General features: G+C 39.5%; 1 protein-coding gene across 3 annotated transcripts in view; it reads left to right on the top strand.

Moving 5' to 3' along the window:
* The window catches only part of LOC136883213 (ribokinase), an 80,217-nt gene that overhangs the window by 19,213 nt on the left and 39,654 nt on the right, over positions 1 to 21,350 (top strand). The gene's annotated exons all lie outside the window — the stretch shown is intronic.

Below are 21,350 nucleotides of genomic sequence, written 5' to 3'. Positions count from 1 at the left end.
TGTACCTTAAAGAATGTACCCGTTGCCCAGAGGCCACGGCGTGGACGTGCATGTATCGGACTTGGTGGTAAGAACTATGCCCTTCCTATTATCATGCAGCAATCTAAGAATATTTATGTACTTCTGAGGACAGCCTATTCTTGCTAGGATCTTCCACAGGGCATCTCTTTTAACCGAATCAAAGGCTTTGGCAAGATCTATGAATGCCATGTACAGAGGTAGATGTTGTTCTTTGCATTTCTCCTGCATTTGTCTAGCACAGAAAATCATATCTGTTGTGCTGCGATTGGGTCAAAATCCACACTGAGTTTCAGGTAAGCAGCCTTCAGCAAGAGGTATCCGGTGGTTGGATAGAATTCGAGCAAGTATTTTCCCAGCAATAGACAGAAGGGAAATTTCCACGGTAGTTACCACAGTCAGTTCTGTCTCCTTTTTTTGAAGATCGTAACTATCAGAGCATCTCTGAGATAAGGAGGTATTGTTTCAGTGTTCCATATTTTGACTATGAGCATTAATGTATGTTCAGCAAGAATTCGTCCACCTTCCTTGAAAAATTCAGCAGGAATTCCATCTGATCTGGCAGCTTTATTATTTTTGAGTTGTTTAATAGCATTTTCAACTTCTTGTAAGGAAGGTACTTTGCCAAGGTGATATTTTGTAGGTTTTTCTGGAATTTTCATGATTTCTACTATTTTGATCTCTGGTTCCTTGTTCAGCAGTTCATGGAAATGTTCTTTCCATCATGCATTAATGGAATTGCTGTCTTTTAGAAGAGTAGAGCCATCCCTAGATTTAAGAGGGTTTAATCCTTGAGCTGTTGGGCCATATATGGTTTTTATCATGCTGAAAATAGCTCTAGTGTTGTTAGTTTCGGCTAGATGTTGCATTTCTTGAGACTTCATCATCCACCAACTGTTTTTCAGAACACGGGTTCTCCTCTGAACATCTGCTTTCGCTTCTTGATATTCTCGTTTCTTAGAGAGTGAACTAGGATTGATCTGCCAAGCTTGGTGTGCTGCTCTCTTTTTGTCTATTAGAGTCTGGATTTCTTGGTCATTTTCATCAAACCAGTCTTGGTGTTTGACCCTAAGGAGTCCTACCGATTTTTCACCAGCTGATAGTATTGCAGTCTTTATTGTTGCCCTGTGTTCTTCAGTGCTTTCAGGATATTCATCTGGCAGTTTATCACCCAGGAGTTGTTGAAATTTTGCGTTAGTGCTTTGATCTTTGAGACGGTCTGTATTCATTTTAGGTCTCATAAGTTTTCTCTGTTTCCTTCGCTGCTCTTGGATATGAAGGGTCATCATGGACCGTATAAGTCGGTGGTCTGTGCAGCAGTCGTCGGCACTTGTTAGAGCCTTTGTGATTAACACATTGCATTGGTCTCGGGCGCGTACAATTATGTAATCAATTAGATGCCAGTGTTTTGACCGTGGATGTTGCCATGATGTTTTAAATTTATCCTTTTGTCTGAAGAGGGTATTAGTGATAACTAGATTGTGCTCTGAGCACTTCCTGAGCAGAAGGGTTCCATTAGAGTTGCAATTTCCTACTCCCTCTTTTCCAATTACTTTGGGCCATAGAGTCTCTACCAACAAGCGCATTGAAGTCTCCCAAGCGAATGATTTTGTCAGCTTGGGGTATTCTTGTTAGAAGTGAGTCAAGTTGGCAATAGAATGCTTCTTTTTTATCTTCTTCACAAGTGAGGGTCGGAGCATAGGCACTAATTAATGTAACTCATTGAATGTTGGTGAGCTTGAGGCGTAAGCTCTTGAGTCTTTCATTTAACCCAGAAGGAAGTTCATCAAGGTGAGGGACAAGTTTATTTGCAATGGCAAAACCAACACCATGAATGCGGGGCTCATGAATGCCTTTACCTTTCCAGAAGAAAGTGTATCCGCCTCTTTGTTCTTTAATTTGTCCTTCATCAGGCCTTCTAGTTTCACTCAGTGCTGCAATATCGATGCAATTGCTTTCCTAGAGGATTTACTGTATACTGTATTCAGCAGATGTCTTGCTAATACAAAATTTATCTGTGATTACAAAATCACTGAAAGTGAAAGTTAGGTTAATCTGTTGTCTAAAAACCCAGCGTGGTCTCATTTCATTTTCTTCATTACTGCTACTACCACTGTTGCTAGAGTAAGTAGAGAAGTAGCTGCCAACAGGAAGAGGCTTTAAGTGGAACAGAGCAGCACCCACCTGCTGCATGGACCTAGTTCTCCTCAGCAACGGCTGAGATCCCACAAGAGCTTCCTGAAGACATCTGAGGTGCTTACCGTCTCACCAGAGAAGGCTACAAACAGGAGTGGGAAGATCCAGGGATTTGAAGAAATGGGTGTTCAGCACAAGTGAAAAAAGATGTGAACAAGCCACATGCTTCAGTGCCCTCTGTGCCCAACGTGTTGCACAGGGGATGATCTCCTACAAGCCACTCCAAGTGCATTGGACATTGCAAAATACTGGGCATGTATAAATGAATTCACATGTTATGGTTTGTGTACTTCAAACTGACTTGTACATTAACTGTAAATTTGTATGTTTTAGACTGGAGTATAATAATTTTGAACAAACGAGATTTTAAATTACAAAACATTTGCAGAAATAAACTCCTTAGTTATACTTTGTGATGGGCAACACTCTCGCTTGAGACTCTCGAGACTGACGTCACAGAACTCAAGACTCTAGCAAGAATCTCGAGACTAATTCTCCTGTACTTTGGTCTGTGCAACTTTCCAGTAACTACGAGTGTAAGCTTTATAGTATATCAGCAGTTATAGTGTGAAATAACATTCTCATATGGAAACATGTGTACTGATAAATTTTGTCAAAAGCCTGGAAAGGTACTGCATGTTCAACTATGAACCCCCTTAATGCCATTAACAAAAGTGACAACAGAATGTCAGAATTTTAAACTGTTCACGACTTATTTGAGATGGACATCTTAGCTGAATAACCCTGCATAATTTGTTAATAACTGTAGATAGGATGTACACCTACTTGGATACTTCGCAGTTGTTGTCGACAGGGTAGCTTCTTGTGATGCAGACCGGGCTGGAGGTGTTCTTTGTGACGATACCCCTTTAGCGATATTATGTGTTTTTAAGTGCCAGTGCCTGGTCATTCCAGAAGTATTTCTGCTGACATATTTTACTACTTTTGAATAAACAAAACAGCGGGCTGTGCTATGTGGCATCTCTTCAAAATAACCTACATCCACAACTTACGTTGTGTTTCGGACATCATCTTAAAGATGTCGGGAACAATTAGACACAATTACACATTGCACCATCATATACCGAAGTACCTAATTACGATGCGAATACTCCATAACATTGTAAGGAATTATTTCCTTCGTCACCAAAATATTGGTAAACACAAGCAGTGGTCATATGCTATTGAATGTGGGGTCTGGTAATTATGTACACCTACCTGTTAAAAGAATTGGAGCAAACTCAGAAATTTTAGATTACACGTTCCACTCATGCTTAATGGTGGTTGCATATGCAGCAAGGTGCATCTTGCCCCGTCTCAAGTTTGAATAATGCACACTTCTAGTATCCAGGTAGGTGTACCTGCTGTAGCCGTTAGTTTCTGTACTTAGCCTACTCATTAGTATACTTACTGCTGCATACAAAGCCAGAATGCGTATCCTTTATAATTATATTATACTGCGTCAAAATAGACCTTGGTAGAAATTAAAGAAATGATCGCCCTACTCGCTTGTTGACACGTATTTACGGAATGGAGAAGGCTAATGGTTTGCTATTCACATACTCGGCACAAACAACATTCAGCTTCGTCTGCCTGTAGGCCTACGACATGCTGCTCTCCACACAATGCGGGGACAGTGCTCTCGATATCTCTCGAAATTTTTCGTGAGAAACATTGCCTGCGCTAGTCTCGAGAAATCTCGATACCTCGTCTCAGACTGCCCATCACCACTGTCACTTTCACAATGACTTCTACAAATTGAAAATATGTCAAAAACGAATGACACCATATATCTCAGGGGTTCTCAAAGGATGTGCCGTGAAATTGTTGGATTGTGCCACGAAAAAAATTGCTCGTGTATTCAATATTTAATTAATACTGTTTATTAAAATTACAGAATGGCGTAAGCCTACATGCAGTAAGAACTCAAAAAGTAAGATGCTCTGTTAGTAATATTACCCTATTATTGCAATTAAGTGGGAAATGTCGGCTTGTTTACTTTTGCACCAACTGTTCGATACGGGGAGGAATCGCAGACACACACACCTGTAATTCTTGGTGTACAGAAAGAAGTGCAGGCCAGTGCAAAAAATCCCTGTTCGAACAGATATGTTGTTGAAAACAGTATTAATGAAGATATGGATTGCTCCGATAACACTGAGAACTCTCTTTTCCCTAAATTTCAGCTTCAAAGTTTGATTGGCTTGAAGTTCAGCCAATTATTCTGCCTCTTCTAATGGTATATGTTTTGTGTCCTCAGCAGTAATGGCAAAGGGATTGCAAAACCCGTCGCATTCACTCACTCTGAGGGAAGGAAAACATTCTTGCAGTTTATTCTCCAAAACAGAAAGATGTTCTAAAATCAGACTGAAACAGATGTCGGTATCAACTGTGAGAGGAAGCATTTCAATATCAGTTTTTCAAATTTTAACTTGCACAGTTCAGTTTTTCTTATGAATCCAGTCAGTTTTGTCAGTTGATTTAAGAATATTCTCTTTCTTTCCCTGCATACTGGCATTGAGATTATTCAAATGTCCAAAAATATCAGCTAGGTATGAAACTTTGGAACACCAAGTTTCTAATAATACCAATATAAATGGTCCGTTATTGGACATTATAAATTTTCCAGCTAACTCATTCCTGGCTGCCAGCGTTTCGCCCCCCGTGAGCTAGGCTGGGCTCATCAGTTGGTACCTAGCACACCTACCAAGACGCTGGATAGTGCATACCATGGAGGCCACTGCGTAGGCTAATTGTAGCCACCAGCAGTGCCAATGCACTATGAGAGACATGGTCTCATTATCAAAAATTGATGCCTGCTTGGCCATCAGATGATGTAGATGTTGATTCCCATAGGGAATCAGAAATAATTGTTCCGAATGAGTAAATTTATAATACCAATATAAATGGTCCGTTATTGGACATTATAAATTTTCCAGCTAACTCATTCCTGGCTGCCAGCGTTTTGCCCCCGTGTGCTAGGCTGGGCTCATCAGTTGGTACCTAGCACACCTACCAAGACGCTGGATAGTGCATACCGTGGAGGCCACTGCGTAGGCTAATTGTAGCCACCGGCATTGCCAATGCACTATGCCATTGGTATTATAAATTTACTCATTCGGAACAATTATTTCTGATTCCCTATGGGAATCAACATCTACATCATCTGATGGCTAAGCAGGCATCAATTTTTGATAATGAGACCATGTCTCTCATAGTGCATTGGCACTGCCGGTGGCTACTGCTCTGTAGCGTTCGTAATTCCCCTAAAGCAGGCATAGTTACTTGTACGTTGGGGTGTGCCGCTATACTCACCATAGCGAAACAGTGTGCCACGAACGAAAAAAGTTTGCACCTGGAATATCTGTTTCACAACACTATATGTAACCTATAATTTGACACATTTTTGAACTTTTTGCCTGTCAATTTAAACGCTTTATGAAACACACATTTGTAAAATTGTCATAAAAATCTACGAACTTGTAAGATTTTATGAAACACAAAATTGTCAAAATGTAAACCTGTCTGACAATTTCCTGTCACCTGCAAAATTGTAACTTTTATAAAATAGGACCAAGGCTGTATTCTTTTTGCTCTTATTATTCATAGTTTACATGGATCAATTACTGAAAGGTATAAAATGGCAGGGAAAAATTCAGCAGGGTGGAAATAATGTTTGACCTATAGTATGCCAACAACTTTGTCTTGGTGGCAGACTTTGCTGAAAACCTGCAATCTAATGTCTTGGAGCTTGAAAAGAGGTTCATTGAGTATGATATGAAAATTAGTATTTCCAAGATGAAAGTGATATCAGTTAGGAAGAAACATGAGAGGATTAAATGTTGCTTAGGAAATAGCCGGATTATTTCACTGTTACGTGTTCTCCCAGGACTTAAAAAAAAAAATATCTGAAGCCATCTCTTTTCAGTTTCAACTCATTTAGTTAACTGTTAGGCTCTTCAGTCTGCCGAAACCAGCTTTGAGTAAATCAGTTTATAAACTACCTGCAAAAAAAAAAAAAAAAACTTATTTAATATAGAATGACACGTTTCGTTCTTGAAAAAACATCATCAGATTTTACCAGATCACACTCAAATATTTAGAAATAAATATTTCTGTTTAAATACTTAGGAACTTGTAACCTGGTACTTATCTTAATAATGTTAACATGATGCTTTCGTGGCCCTTACCTGTAGACATGATATGGGTTTTTGGGCGTATGCTGTGTCAAGAAAACAAGATGAAACTCTCTACGTTTTGCAGAGAACTTAGCTCCGCGTCTTCAGAAGAAAATTCATCTTATAAGCAGTAAATGATTGCCCTTATGGATGGATAGGTGTACTTTCATAACAACGGGATATCCTTATCTTTATTGTAACAAAAGAAAATTATTCTTTCAGTGATATGGCATTGACAGGCACATCAACAATTAATCAATTTTATTTTCATCAATACTGTGATATTTTTCTTGTATTGCATATTTTATTATGATCCATGATGGGACTATTAATAGACAATGACTTCTTTCATCCTCTTTTTGTTGACACAAGTGCAGTTTTGAAATCATTTTAAGTGTCCTTAATCCTGTGACCTACTGATTTTATTCAAATCCACTTGACTATTTATCAAATGTCTGATGTGTGAATTTTAATATGTACACAGATGTATTTTATTTATTTATATTTGTAGCCTTAACTCTGGAGGTTTAATGCTCCCCGGCCCATTTCATTTATGACATCACAATGTCCTAATGCTAATTTTATTAATAGTGGAGGATGACCCGTATGTACGGTTGAAACTAGTACTGTTTGAGAATAAATTGTATTGATTACGTGGACAAATAAAAAGTAAGAAAATCTCGACTGTTCACAAGGAAGACTTCTGCAATAAGAACGGTTTGAGTTTAAGAACGCTTAACCATTGGTTGCTGTTGGTATCAGTGGTGTGCGGTGAACACATTTGTTACCCCAGCTGAAAAAAAAAATCGCTACCCCACAACTCTCTCTAAAGCCAATATTATTTTATAAACTCGCTTATAACTAAGTGGAAATATAACAACCAAACAGATCATGCAATAAATAAATAAAAATAAATAAATAAATCAATAAAATAAATAAGACAATTAAGGTATTACAGAGCTTATGTAATTATCACACACTTGAATAAGAATATTTTCAACCACATACTCCCACATATTTCCATATTGATATTGAGGGCAGTGACAGCACCATCATAACTTAAGCTACAGCATATTTTAAACAATGTGTTTACAGTTTCACCTGCTGACACAGTCATATTTTTCACAGAAAAATACTGGGACAAACATTTTGTTTTTTAACTTAAAAAGCATGAACTGAACGAGAAAAATTTAGAGGGTATTTTACCGTCGCTGAAGTTTTACAGTTTCACTCACTTACTGAGCGTAGGTACAGCAATGACAAATGAGGGAAAATATTCCTCACGACGAACACGACTGTTGTATTGACGAAGAATGCCACAAAACTCGCAAAAACTTCACCTATAATCCAAGAGGAATTCACAATATACTGTAACAGTAAATGTGGTACTTTGGCGAGCACGAGAAACGCAGGGCGTGTACCAATTTGTTGAAGTGCATACAGAGGGAAAGGGTGTGTTTAGAAGAAAATCTTTCAAATTTTTTTCTGAATTTATTAATAAGTTCGAAACCATGTCACCTCTGTACAGCAGATATAGTAGAAGTATTCCCCGTCCTAGGGCTGGCGACGTCCTTGGATTCCGGCAGCTCCTCTCCCTTCCATACCAGTGGACCACCATTTGTCCCTCGATGGAAGTTCTAGAAGATCCATTCGACGACTAGAAGATCCATACGGTGCTAATGAAGGGCGTTGAGACAGACCACGTAAATGACGAACATGAATGAACACCGTTACGCCTTGGGGCGAGTTAATGCAAAAAACTGCTTCTGCACAGATGAGAGAAAGGTTTATCACTGGTTTTAACAAGGTTCATGACACGTGAGAATGTATGTTTGAAGGTCTATCACACGGTAGAAATCTACCCCGTGTTAAATCCTCAGTCAATTGAAATGAAAAAGAAAGTCATTAAACTTGAATGAGTATATAAGTTTAACATTCATAAAATGAAAGTCCACTCGAAACTTATCGTCGAATTTCAAAATAGTCACTTAAAGTTTGTGGCACTTGGCATAATGTGAAGTTATGCCACACGACTTAGTTGTTACTTTGAAGCACCATTCAATGTAATCAATTGCACTGAAAAAAAATAAGGATGTTTCACTCGTGAATTCAGACTTGTTCACGCATTGGTAATGACGTAAACAAAAAAAACCCCGAAATTAATCGTGCATCAATAGTCCTCGGTTCGACTGTTCATAGAGTCGAAACGCACAGCTGAATGTTCGTAGAATTGAAATGTAGAGTTCACACACGCAGTCTACAGTTCATTACCTACAAATATTTACACAGTTCATGAAATGGTAAATTAATGACGTAGTCATGCTTGCAATTCGAGTAATTCTGAATTAAAGCACAGTCTCGTTAACTTGAAGTATTCAGTACTTTATAAGGAGCAAACTGTTCCAAATCCTGTCCACAACATTAAACTTTAAATTACGAGTACTTGAAAAATATTCACAAGTCTTAGACACTCGTGTAGAATAAACAGTCACTTGATGATGTTCAGATGAAGCACAATTTATATCACGCCCCGTTGGAGCAGAAGTTTATCATTCACAGTTGAAAGAAACTCGTTCAAGTTCATACTCGTCGCGATTGAGTTAAAGTCCACGGACTCGAAGTATGACGGCGCTTCACGCTATATCGCGGTCCTCGCGAACCGACTGCACGAATTCCATTGCCATGTGTGCACATACACACGCTGGTCACACATTGCTCTGCTAAGGGAAACAGTACTGTATTTATATCCGATCCGTGCCTTCACATCTCGTTCCATAACTTCGTTGTCTCATGTCGGATTTACGTGAAACTTTGCAGGAACGTAGATAAAGGATCTGGCTGCACGATGATATGGTTAAATTTGTCTAATTATTATTATGGGGAAAGTTATTATCCATAGAAGCTCGAGGAACATTCCTCACCAGTCTAGGCTCTGTGTGTAGCGGTGTGGCAGGCGTGTGACGTCACTCGGTCTACGTCACACGCACACAGCTGTTGCTCGCTGTTCAGTCAGTCTTTCGCTGCCAGGCCAGAGCGTAACGCGTAAGTTTTAAATTTTCATTACGGGGACTTAGTTTCGTACCGCCGTTACCGGCACAATACCATCATTACAGGCAAACCCACTCGTACAGAGTAATAAAATAAAAAATTCTTGTACTTCATGCTTGGCACTGTGTTCATGCTGGGCAACAGAAATATTGTTCCATGTGCATCGATATACATACTCTACACATATCATCAGTGAATCGCTTCCAAAAACTTTATGCATGCCAAAATCCAAAAATAAAATAAATACTTTTATTACAATTGATTTCATAAAATGGGTATTTTTATTAACAATACTATGTGCAAGTTGCTATACTCTGGCATGATTCGCAGAACACTTCGAGTGTTAACTATTACAACTAACATGTAGGCTACTGAAACTAGCTGCTCCCTCGCCGTAACACGCTGTGAATCTTGAGTCATCTCGAGTGAGGCCTACAGCTATCACCCCACCTCCCCAAGAGAAGGAAGCTTAAAGTATACATGTCAACCAAGGGACTTGAATTTTGCTGGGGCAGCTCCCTTTTTTCTTAGCAAAGAAACCTGGCTCGCTGGAGAGACCTGGACTGCGGTAAAGTGAATGGGTTATCGAGACAGCTGTACTTGCCTTGTCTTAGCTGTTTGCAGTTGTTTTAACTTGATAAAGAAATGTTCTAAGGAATAATAAGAAAATCTAATCACAGGGGTTCAGTGCACGCTACTGGTTGGTGTGCTCATTTGTCACCAGATGGCTCACTGTAGGCCAGCACAGCGCTAGCATCTCAAGCGGGAGCTGACAACACCATTAAGCTCCGGTTAAGATATTCCATCACACCATGTGTGAGTGAGAGTAATAGAGAGGTCATCACATGAAACAGGGATGAATGTGGTGGAAGAAATAAATAGAGAAAAATAAAATAAAGTGCATTGAAAGACATCCAGGATCGAACAGAACAGAGGAATGGAAAGAAAGTGTGTGGAGAAAACCTGAGAATGATAAATGCGAGACGGTGTGGGATGGGGTACAGGTATAAACATGTTAAGAAAGCATGACACTTAACAGTCACAATTATATGGTTGGGGACTTGATGTTTCATTTCAAACTTCTCGGAAGAACTTCCTTCAGAGAATTGACCCACTAGAAACACAAACTTAATAACATCACACAACGTTTTGGAAACAAGTTGCAAGTCAAGATATAGGTTTTTACTTCAACGAAAAGTCTGTACATGGTCATCAGCTTCCATTTACAACCTGGAAGACACTGAACCACCTAAGAACCAAGGTTTCAGAGTGCTGAAGCAAAATGACAAAGCGCTTCTGATGCAGAATGTGACTGTGGGAAAATCCAGACTCCAGAAAAATTTCCTTGGTTGTCTTACGATGGGTTTCACATGCACTCAGGAAGGCCTAAATTTAGCCTCTGCAACAAAAATCAGTGGGGTGCAGGAACAGCTAAATGTATGGGAGGAAGTTGTGTCATCTTATGGAGTGAACTTCTCAGCCCAAAAGAGTGAAATGACCGGGCGAGTTGGCTGTGCGGTTAGGAGTGCGCAGTTGTGAGCTTGCATCCGGGAGACAGTGGGTTCAAATCCCACTGTCGGCAACCCAGAAGATGGTTTTCCGTGGTTCCCCATTTTCACACCAGGCAAATGCTGGGGGTGTACCTTAATTAAGGCCATGGCCACTTCCTTCCCATTCCTAGGCCCTTCCTATCCCATCGTCACCATAAGACCTATCTGTGTCGGTGCGACGTGAAGCAAAACAGCAAAAAAAAAAAGAGTGAAATGCTGGTAACGACATGAAACAAGAACCGAATGTACAATGGCATGACATAAGAAGGAGAGCAGTTTAAAAGAGCTGAAAGCTTTAAATACCTGGGAAGTGTAATTGAAGGAAGTGGAGCAAACAAGATGGAAATCAATGAAAGAGAAGACGTGCAAATGGATTCTTTAAGGGTGTGGGAGGAATGATATGGAACAGGGACTTACCACAGGGATGTGAAGGAATTATTACATCATCATCAGTTTACTCATCGCTGAGTCTCAAACTCATTTCTTCACTTCATTAGTAACTGCATCCTTAACGAGATTTTCCCATCCTGAGCGGTCTTCATCTCTTCTTAAGATATTGTGAAGAGGTAGACCGGTGATCTTCTTTGCTTGGTCTAACCATCTACTTGTTGTTCCACCTCTTGGTCTGGTGCCTTCAATTTTGCCTTGCAGAATGATCTTTTCTAAAATGTTCCCTTCTCTCCTCAAAATGTGTCCCAGGAACTGGAGTTAACTTTCACTAACGCGGAAAGATAAAAGTTTTGTGATGCTCAGTTCTTCTATAATGGAGGCATTTGTTCTTCTTTTTGTTCATGGTATACAGAGCATTCTCCACCAACACCACATCTCAAAGGCATCTATTCGGTTGTTGTCACTAGCCTTCACAGTCCAGGTCTCACAACTGTACAGGAAAACAGAAAACATCAGTGATTCCACCAATCTTATTTTCGCTGTTTTGGACAATGCCCGGTTCTGCCAGATCTTTGTAAGTTTAACCATTGCAGTACGACCTAAGACAATCCGTAGTTTTATTTCTTTACCACTCTGATACATCTACTACCAACTTGGCACCTGAGGTGAGTCCTTCATTTCGCTAATATTTCGCGAATTTTTATTCCTTCCGATTTTCATATAACTTTAAATAGCATTTTATTTCTTATAGGTTCCGACTTGGATCAGGATCTTTCCAAATCATTTATGTATCCATAACTTACAACACAAGATCTTCAAGTACCACCTTAGCAAGAACCTCAATTACTATATCTCAAAATAATGTAAACCATTTCAGAATACAAATCGACATATTGAACTGTTCAATGGACATTCTAACTATCAACATCAATACATAGTGAAAAAATTAACTCGTCTATTTCTGCTTGCATTGAACATTAATATAATTCTTCCATTCTTAAGTCCAAGTTGAAGCTCCAATCGAATTTTATTGTACATATTTTATGTGGAACACCATTCGACTAAATGTTTGTTTACCTTTTTAATGTGTCAAACATGGCTACGTAACTTCAATGAATTGACTGGTCAAAAAGTTAAAATATTACAGATTTAAGCCTACAATCAAATTTCACTATAGGCCCTAATTATATATTACAAGAACAAAATTTCTTTTAACAAATTAACCTTTTAATTAGAAATATCAAGGTGTACACCTCATAGAATAATGACCATTCCCATTTTACTTACCTTTTATGTGTGTATATATATATACTATTTTAACCATATAATGTATATTTTAATCCACCATTGTAATTACACCATAAGAATCATGATCTATACTTGTCTTTGTTTAATTATTCTCGGCTGATGATGACAGGGAATCTGTCGAAACCGGTACCGAATATACAAAAGTTGTGATGTTTTAACTGTAATGTAAAACTTTCACACAATATATAGTATTGAAAAGGTGGAACTTATTGTCCTTTCTTTGATGTTTATCACAATTTCCCGTGTTACTGATTATGGAGCGCGGATATACACAATCATTCACCAACTCCAGATCTTTCAGGCATCCTATTATTTGGATTGGGATTTAACTTTGTCGGTTGACAACCATTAGTTTGGTATTTTTCATGTTAATTTCTAGACCAAAATCCGAACTAACGATTATCACTCTAAAGAGCAATTCATCAAGTTCTTGTCCACTTCCTGCAATGAATGTAGTATCATCAGCGAAGCGTAAATTGTTGACTTTCCTACCACCGATTGAAATTCCAGTATCCCAGCCATCCAGTGCTCTTCTCATTACATACTCTGCGTAGATGTTGTATAGTTGGGGTGACAATATGCAGCCTTGCCTGACTCCGTCACATTGAAAAATACTGAACATTCACCATCCACCGTTACGGTTGCATTATGACTATTATATGGACCTTTCAATAATGATGTTAAGTGTTTTGGGACTCCACATTCATTGAGCGCTTCCCACAACTTGTCCCACTTGACACAGTTGAAGGCCTTTTTGTAACAGAGGAAACAAATATAGGCAGGACACAGAACTCACAGCATTTTTCAATTATCTGCCTCATGTTTGTTATTGTCTCTCGTATACTTTTACCTGCCACAAAACCTGCTTGTTCAGCAGAAATCTGAGATTGCAAGAAAGTTTTTTGTTGTATACAAGGAACTTTGTATACAGTAACACAACATAAAGTTTATTGCTTCAGTAGTTTTATACAGTATTTACAAGAAATATAATAAAACTTGTCTTGAAGCTTGATTGATTGCACGCAGTTAATGCTGTTATTAAATGATAGACTGAAAGTCTGTGGCACAAATATATATTTACAAAGAGAGAGTCCTATGTACACATTCACACCTACCTTGAGGAGATAGTCTATTCCACTGGGAAATGTCCTTGGATAGTCGAAAACTATCTGCTGTGGGATAACAAGCGTAACTTGTAGGGAGAGTCGCGTTAGTATAATGCTAGTATTGGACTTAGACTTGCAAGGAACTTGCACCAATATCTTAATTCGCAAAATGCTAAGATAGTCGTCGGAGCACTGGTGAGGACTTGAGAGTGTAGCAGGATGCTTGACTCGGGGCTCGACATGGCTACGGGAATCAGGGAAGTTGAGGCAATGTCCAGAGGTGAGACCTCACAACCAGCAATCAGTCCACCTGTCCAAGACACATTTTTAAGAGGAATGCCTCCGTGTTTGACTTGCGGTATGGTCTGGTCGTTGGACACTGGGGTAGTCCTCGGTAAGGCAAGGAACGTCGCTCCTTATATAGCGCTGGCTGACGTCACAAACGAGCATGCCAGGCGCAGTGCAGTCCTCTCGTAGGCTCTGGAAACATCGGTGATGCGGCGGGTTGCGGAGCTTATAGGCGCGGAGGACACACACAACATTTTTAGTCATTGATTCATTATGTACAGCAGGAATTTGCTAGCATGTGACATTAATGCTATGGTGCGGTAATTAGTACAGTCCCTAACTGACCCTCTTTTGTGAAGGAATTATCTACAAGACTTATTTTGTGCCAATTTTGACATATGGATCAGAAATATGGGTGATGAACGAGAGGGATCAAAGTGGAATAAAAGCAGTGGAAATGAAGTTTCAAAGGTGTTCAGTAGGTTTAATGAGAATGGACAGAGTAAGAAACGAGAGAGTTTGGGAAATGGTAAATGAGATACCCCTACGGGAAAGGATGGAAGAATCAAGGCTGCAGTGGTATGGACATGTTAAGAGAATGGGAGAAGAGAGGATACCAAGAAAGATGTTAGAAATGTACTTGAAGGGAAGGAGACCAAGAGGAAGTCCGAGGGACAGATGGCTGATCAACACAAGAAGGCAGAACTGGATGACAATGACAGAAGAGAAGTGGTAGATAGACAGAAAATGATGGAGAGTCTTATGTTCCAAGCAGGCCCAGTCTGTGGTTGGAAACTGCTCTAGATGATGATGATGATGATGATGATGATCAGTCAGAGCAACAGAATTCTGGAAAGGAAAGATCTGATTTGATCATTGCTCTCCCATATACAGAAGAGGAGTTTCACAAACTGTCTTTGCTTGTTACTTACTGACCAACCGATTGATTTTTTTTTAGCACCTTTTCTCTCAGAGAAGATTGCAAAACAGATTATCATGTCGGAATATAATAACAGAGAAACATTACTAGAATTCTGTACAGTTTACCAAAAGATGGCAATAAAGAAAGATGATGTTGATGATATTTATTTATTTATTTATCGTGTTAGAAGTACAAAGTAAGAGAGACAAAAATTAAACAAGGAAATTTTAATCATTGGTTGACCAAAAATTGGCCACGACAAGCGCATTTGGAGTTGCCCTCATTAGATCTTTAATGGTACAAGTGGTTGGAGAAGATGGACACAGTAGAAGATGCTCGTTAGTCTGCTTAGTACCACACTTGCAGTAAACTGTCTCCACAGGAAGACCCCATTTCTGTAGGTTGGTCTTGCATCTCGTGGTACTGGAGCGTAATCGATTGAGAGCCTTCCATGTTGTCCACTTTTCAGAATGTCCAGGAGGAACTTCTTCCTTTGGAACAATCCATTCTCTCAAATGTTGACATTTTTCCCGCCACATTGAGATTCTTGCTTGTTGTGGGGTTCCTTTAAGAGCTTCAGTGGTTGTCAAGAAGCTCTTTCTTGATTTCAACCTAGGATGTGCTGGTTGACAGACATGCAAAGGATGGACTTCCATAGTCATAGCCTTGCTTTTCTCATGCCTAGCAGCAATCTCACGTCAGATTTCAGGTGGTGCTATACCAACGAGACAGTGGAGTTTATCTATGGGAGTAGGTCTTAAACAACCTGTGATAATACGGCAGGTGTCATTTAGTGCTACATCTATGTTTTTGGCATGGCTGGACTTATGCCACACGGAGCATGCAGTGGAGTAGCACAGTGCTAGCGTGCTTGTTCTCACAGTGCAAGGGTGAGCTCCCCAGGTGGTGCCTCGAAGTTTCCGCACTATGTTGTTTCTGGCAGACACTTTTTGTTTCACGTATAGGCAATGTTTCTTATATGTAAACGTACGGTCCAAAATCATTCCCAGATATTTTGGAGTCGAACAGTGTTGAAGAGGGATTCCTTCCCAGGTGATTTGTAAGGTTTTAGCTACTTTTTTGTTATTGAGATGAAATACACAGCTATGAGTTTTGGCAGGATTTGGCTTCAAGTCATTTTCATTGTAGTAGTTGGTAAATTCTTTCAGAGCTTTGGATAAAGTCTGTTGTACCTTTTCAAAACAGTTGGCCTGAGCAGTGACTGCACGATCATCAGCATAGATAAAACTCTGAGTACCTTCAGGTAGAGGCTGATCGTTAGTATAGATGTTGAATAACAGTGGTGCAAGCACACTGCCTTGCGGTAACCCATTCTTCTGCGTTCTCCATCTGCTTCTTTTTCCGTGAAATTCCACAAAGAATCTTCGGTTTTGGATAATATTTTTAATGTTGCACATTAGATGGAAGTCTTTGGTGATGTCATACAATTTTGTTAGAAGAAGCCGATGGTTGACTGTGTCATAAGCTGCAGAAAGATCAATGAAGACAGCGCCTGTAATGAGCCGATTCTCAAAGCAATCCTCAATATGCTGTGTCAAGTTTAATACCTGTGATGTGCAACTTTTTCCTTCTCGGAATCCAGCTTGCTGTGGTATAAGAGACGACTCCACCTTTCCTGTCAGTCGCTCAAGAATGAGCCTCTCCAGGACCTTGTACAGGTGACAGAGCAAGGGAACAGGCCTATAGCTTTTGGGATCCAGCCGATCTTTGCCTGGTTTAGGGAGAGCAATGACTCTAGCCTTCCGCCAGATTTTGGGAATCTTGCATTCTTGGACACAGATATTCATTAATTCCAGTAGCCAACGCCTCGTAACAGGACCAAAATTTTTGATCTGCTCTACTCAAATGTCGTCTAGTCCAGCTGCTTTTCCCAATTTGCACTTCCTCAGTGCTGATTCCAGTTCAGCTTCAGTAAATGGTGGAGATAGTATGTTGCTCTGTTGGTTTGGCTTCCGTGTTATTGGTTTCTTATCTAGCGTTCTAGATCGGGTTGATTTTCCATTTACTAGCAACTGATGGGCAATTTGATCTGCCTTTATATTAGCATATGTGGTGGCTTGGGTATTGTCATTATTGAGACGACGTAAAAGTCTCCAGGCCTTCTGACTGCTCTTGCTCATGTCACAATCTGTCATTAATTTTATCCACTCATCCCTTTTAGTCAGTGATACTGAGGAAAGAACGCTTTGGGCAAGGATTGATGTTTCTTCGCTAAAAGGATCAAGTTCATATTTCGTGTAATATTCTTCTAGCAAAGCGGCCGTTTCAGGTTTAATGCCTTTGATAAAACTGGTTCTGCAACCTCTTGGAATTGATGCCCTTGAAGAAAATTGGACGATGTCAACAAACTTGTCGTACTCTTCAGGAACAGGAGCGATGCTCAGAATCTTCTCATCCAGTATGCTAGAAAATCTTGCCCAGTTAGCCTTCTTAAAGTTGTATTTTGCCTAAAACGGACTTCTTGAGGTCTTATTGGTGGCAAAATTTGGCACATGATGGGCCTATGTTGTGTGTTTGGAATTGGTGGACATTCTGCTTTGGTGCATGTATGCATAATGCTTTCACTAACAAAAAGGAGGTCTGGATTGTAGCCTTGTCCCCATCTTCCACTGTTAAAAGAAGGAGAGAGTTTGCTATCATGGATGAGGGCGAGTTGAAAATTTTCAGCCCACAAGAGAACTGTCTCACCATTTTTGTCCTCATGTGCATAACCCCATACATGACTGTGACTGTTGAAATCACCTATAACAATGGAGGCTTTACTTTTATCAAAATTGTGGGGTGGAATGAAGGAAAATTCTGCTGCAGGTGGTTTATAGACTGAGGTGATTACACAGTTACTTAGTTCAACGGTGATAATTTCAATATTGTTTTCATCTGACTGGCAAGCACTTCTGACTTCTAAATTCGGCTTCACAAAAACGGCACTTCCATACAGAGCATGTGGTCTTTCGGCGATCAGTTTCATGCCAGGAACAAAAGGGCGTTTCTGCTTCATATCTCTGTGTGTTTCCTGAACACATAGAACATCACACTGCTTGTCGCGACAAAGTTCATACAAAAGTTGTTCTTTACAAGATGTTATGCCTTCAATGTTAACAGAAATGACTGTTAAGGTTGGTTCTGAAAAGAACTGTTTGTTGGATCTCATATTAAATAACTCTGTTACTTCTGGTGTGAGAGAATCAGCCGTCTAGGAAGAGTCCTAGTCCGTTGCCCAGGAGACACCCGGATGTATAACAATATCGCATGCAAATACATCCTACTGGGAGGTTTCTCTCGTGTCTCCCGATGATGATGATGATGATGATGATGATGATGATGATGCTTGTTTTGTAAAGGGGTCTTCAGTCCAGTAAAGGAAAGAAAAACTTGCAAATACAGTAGAGAAGTAAGAGATATGGTTACCAGGTATATACAAGAATTAAGGTGATGAGAATTTTTTAATTTTTTTCTTCTTTTTTTTTACAGTTTTGCCTTACATACAGATAAGTCTTGCAGCGATGATGGGATAGGAAAGGGCTAGGAGTGTGGAGGAAATGACCATGGCTTTAATTAAGGTACAGTCCCAGCATTTGCTTGGTGTGAAAATGGGGAAACCGCAGAAAACCATCTTCAGGGATGTCGACAGTGGGGTTCGAACCCACTATCTCCCATATGGAAGCCTAGAGCTGCGCACCCCCTAACCACATGGCCATCTTGCCCGATATTATTTGCTGTCTGTAGAGAAACAATCTGTTAAGAGTTTGTTGACAGACGAGGCACTTACAATAATATATATTGATTGTGAATAAAAATAGAGTAAAAGGACTTGTCATAATTGTCAAGCTAATAAACAAGGAGTGAATTGCACCAGGAAAGAGAAAGTTTTATTACATTATAATAAATGTGTGACGAAGTAAAATAAAAGATCATAAAATAGCCACTATAGTAAATGATGAAGGATAAGATATGTGTTTATTCTGGAATATAGGACTAAAAAATTCTGATAGTGTAATAATAATAATAATAATAATAATAATAATAATAATAATAATAATAATAATAATAATAATAATTGTACTGGGAGGTACACCCCAATGCCACACATTTAAATCTAGTGGCTAAAAGAACTCTTCTATTGGTTTTTTAAAATTTAATTTCGTGTGGCTATTTCTAGCCGAGTGCAGCCCTTGTATGGCAGACCCTCCGATGAGGGTGGGCGGCATCTGCCGTGTGTAGGTAACTGCGTGTTATTGTGGTGGAGGATAGTGTTATGTGTGGTATGTGAGTTGCAGGGATGTTGGGGACAGCACAGACACCCAGACCCCGGGCCATTGGAATTAACCAATGAAGGTTAAAATCCCCGACCCGGCCGGGAATCGAACCCGGGACCCTCTGAACCGAAGGCCAGTACGCTGACCATTCAGCCAACGAGTTGGACTCTTCTATTGGTGAAACAGTGAAACTGAAACTACACCAACTTATAAATTTGCTCAGAAGATGTCACCACTAAAATATGATGTAATTTTGTTATTGTGAAGTTTCCTGAACTGACTGAATTTTTACTTGTTTTGTTTGCCATTCATCAAGAAGTTTGGACATTTTCCACAGATGACACTACAAAAGCTATGATCATGCACCCTGGTGCGAAGTGAAAGAACCTTTGTTTTAAAGAAGTTTTGTATTCATAAGTTTTTTTTTTACTGATTGATGTTCATTTATTTTTGGGTTGGCAATATTTCCTTTTTCTTTCTGCCAGTTTTGAATCCAGCCAATCCCTAATTTCTGTACTTAATTTTCTACCAATCACTTCTTCTTCTTCTTCTTCTTCTTCTTCTTCTTCTTCTTCTTCTTCTTCTTCTCCTCCTCCTCCTCCTTCTTCTTCTTCTTCTTCTTCTTCGATTTTGAGTGTAACTTTTAAATTAACCAATAAATTGAGAGGATGTGGCTGGTTTATTCATGAAAGATCTCGAACCTTCCCTGAGGGTTTATAAACTGCGGCTTTGCACGTCTCTTGGCCAATTGATCGTCATCTTACCGAGTGTGTGTGTCAAAGCAGGAGGCGTGCGGCCACTTCATCAGCTGCTAGAACTTCGACAAGGTAGTGGCCACATAACATCTTTCTTTCTTTCTTGCTAGCTCCGCAGTTTAACCCGAGGGAAAGGTCCGAATCATCAACTATGTAACCTACTTTTCTAAAAATGTAACTTCTGCCGGCTAATGTAAAAACTTCATAATATCTTTAACTGTAAATCGGGGATAGAGAGTGATATACCCTCTCGAGCTCCTCTTCATCTTACTTTGAGGTGCCACGTTTTGTTTATGCAATGTATTAAAGTTATTTCCATGCGTGCTACCTCAGTAGTTTGGGAATAGCCCCTGTTTCGTTGGCCATGCGCCCTATAGGTTTTAAAATGTTTTTTGGGAGCTCAGTCTTCGACTCCATTCAAATTGTACTCGGGCCGTTTATTTAACCTGTTCTTTTTCACTAAGGCCCTGTAGGTTGGGTACTAGATACCTCTGTATGATAAGATTTCTATTTGTAAATAGTGTCGTGTAAGGCCAGAGATTATTAGAGTTTCATGCTATGTTGCCTTGAGTAGGCTTAAAAAACTGTGAGCACCTTAGCTCTTTTTCAAGTGTTGTAAAAGTGCCTCTGGGAAGCCTGACATTGTAATTTAAGAAGCAAGTGCTCCATGTATTAGGGGATTTCTGCCCTTGTATAAATTTGTGCTCTTTTGTAAATTTGAGCTAGGAGCTCAGGAAAAGTAAAGTGAGGGCTTAAAGCCCACGATCTGTGTATATCTCCAATCTTGTCATTCCTGGACTGGTTTAATGGTTGCTACTTGTACCTGTAAAATTGTTAAATTTTGTGTTTTGAAAATATAACCTTCAGTTTACGTTTTAAATTCAATTCTTGACATTGTAGTTAGACCCATTCACCCCGGCACCTTCTTTCACCTCTGTGTTCCACAAATACCCCGGAACAATAATAATAATAATAATAATAATAATAATAATAATAATAATAATAATAATAATAATAATAATAATAATTGACATTCCGTTTTACTCTAGGCCTGCTAGATGGCAGTGTAAACCAAATCTCTCTTGGGCATCTATGGCTAATTTTTAATTAATTTTTTGGGGCAAACACTAAATGTGTTTCATGCCAATATCATACGACATGGAATGTCAAATAGACATTTTTCCTGCCCTTAAAAAATCTGACTACCTCCACCAGGTTTGTACCCACTATCTTGGGATCCAGAGGCCGACACTCATGCATGGAGGAAGCTATAAAATGAGTATAAAAGCACCACTTAGATCTAATTATAGTGTT

The sequence above is a fragment of the Anabrus simplex genome, chromosome 11, assembly GCF_040414725.1.
Source record: "Anabrus simplex isolate iqAnaSimp1 chromosome 11, ASM4041472v1, whole genome shotgun sequence".
Taxonomy (NCBI): Eukaryota; Metazoa; Arthropoda; class Insecta; order Orthoptera; family Tettigoniidae; genus Anabrus; species Anabrus simplex.
The sequence above is the reverse complement of the archived record's forward strand: the minus strand, read 5'-3'. Positions and strand labels throughout refer to the sequence as shown.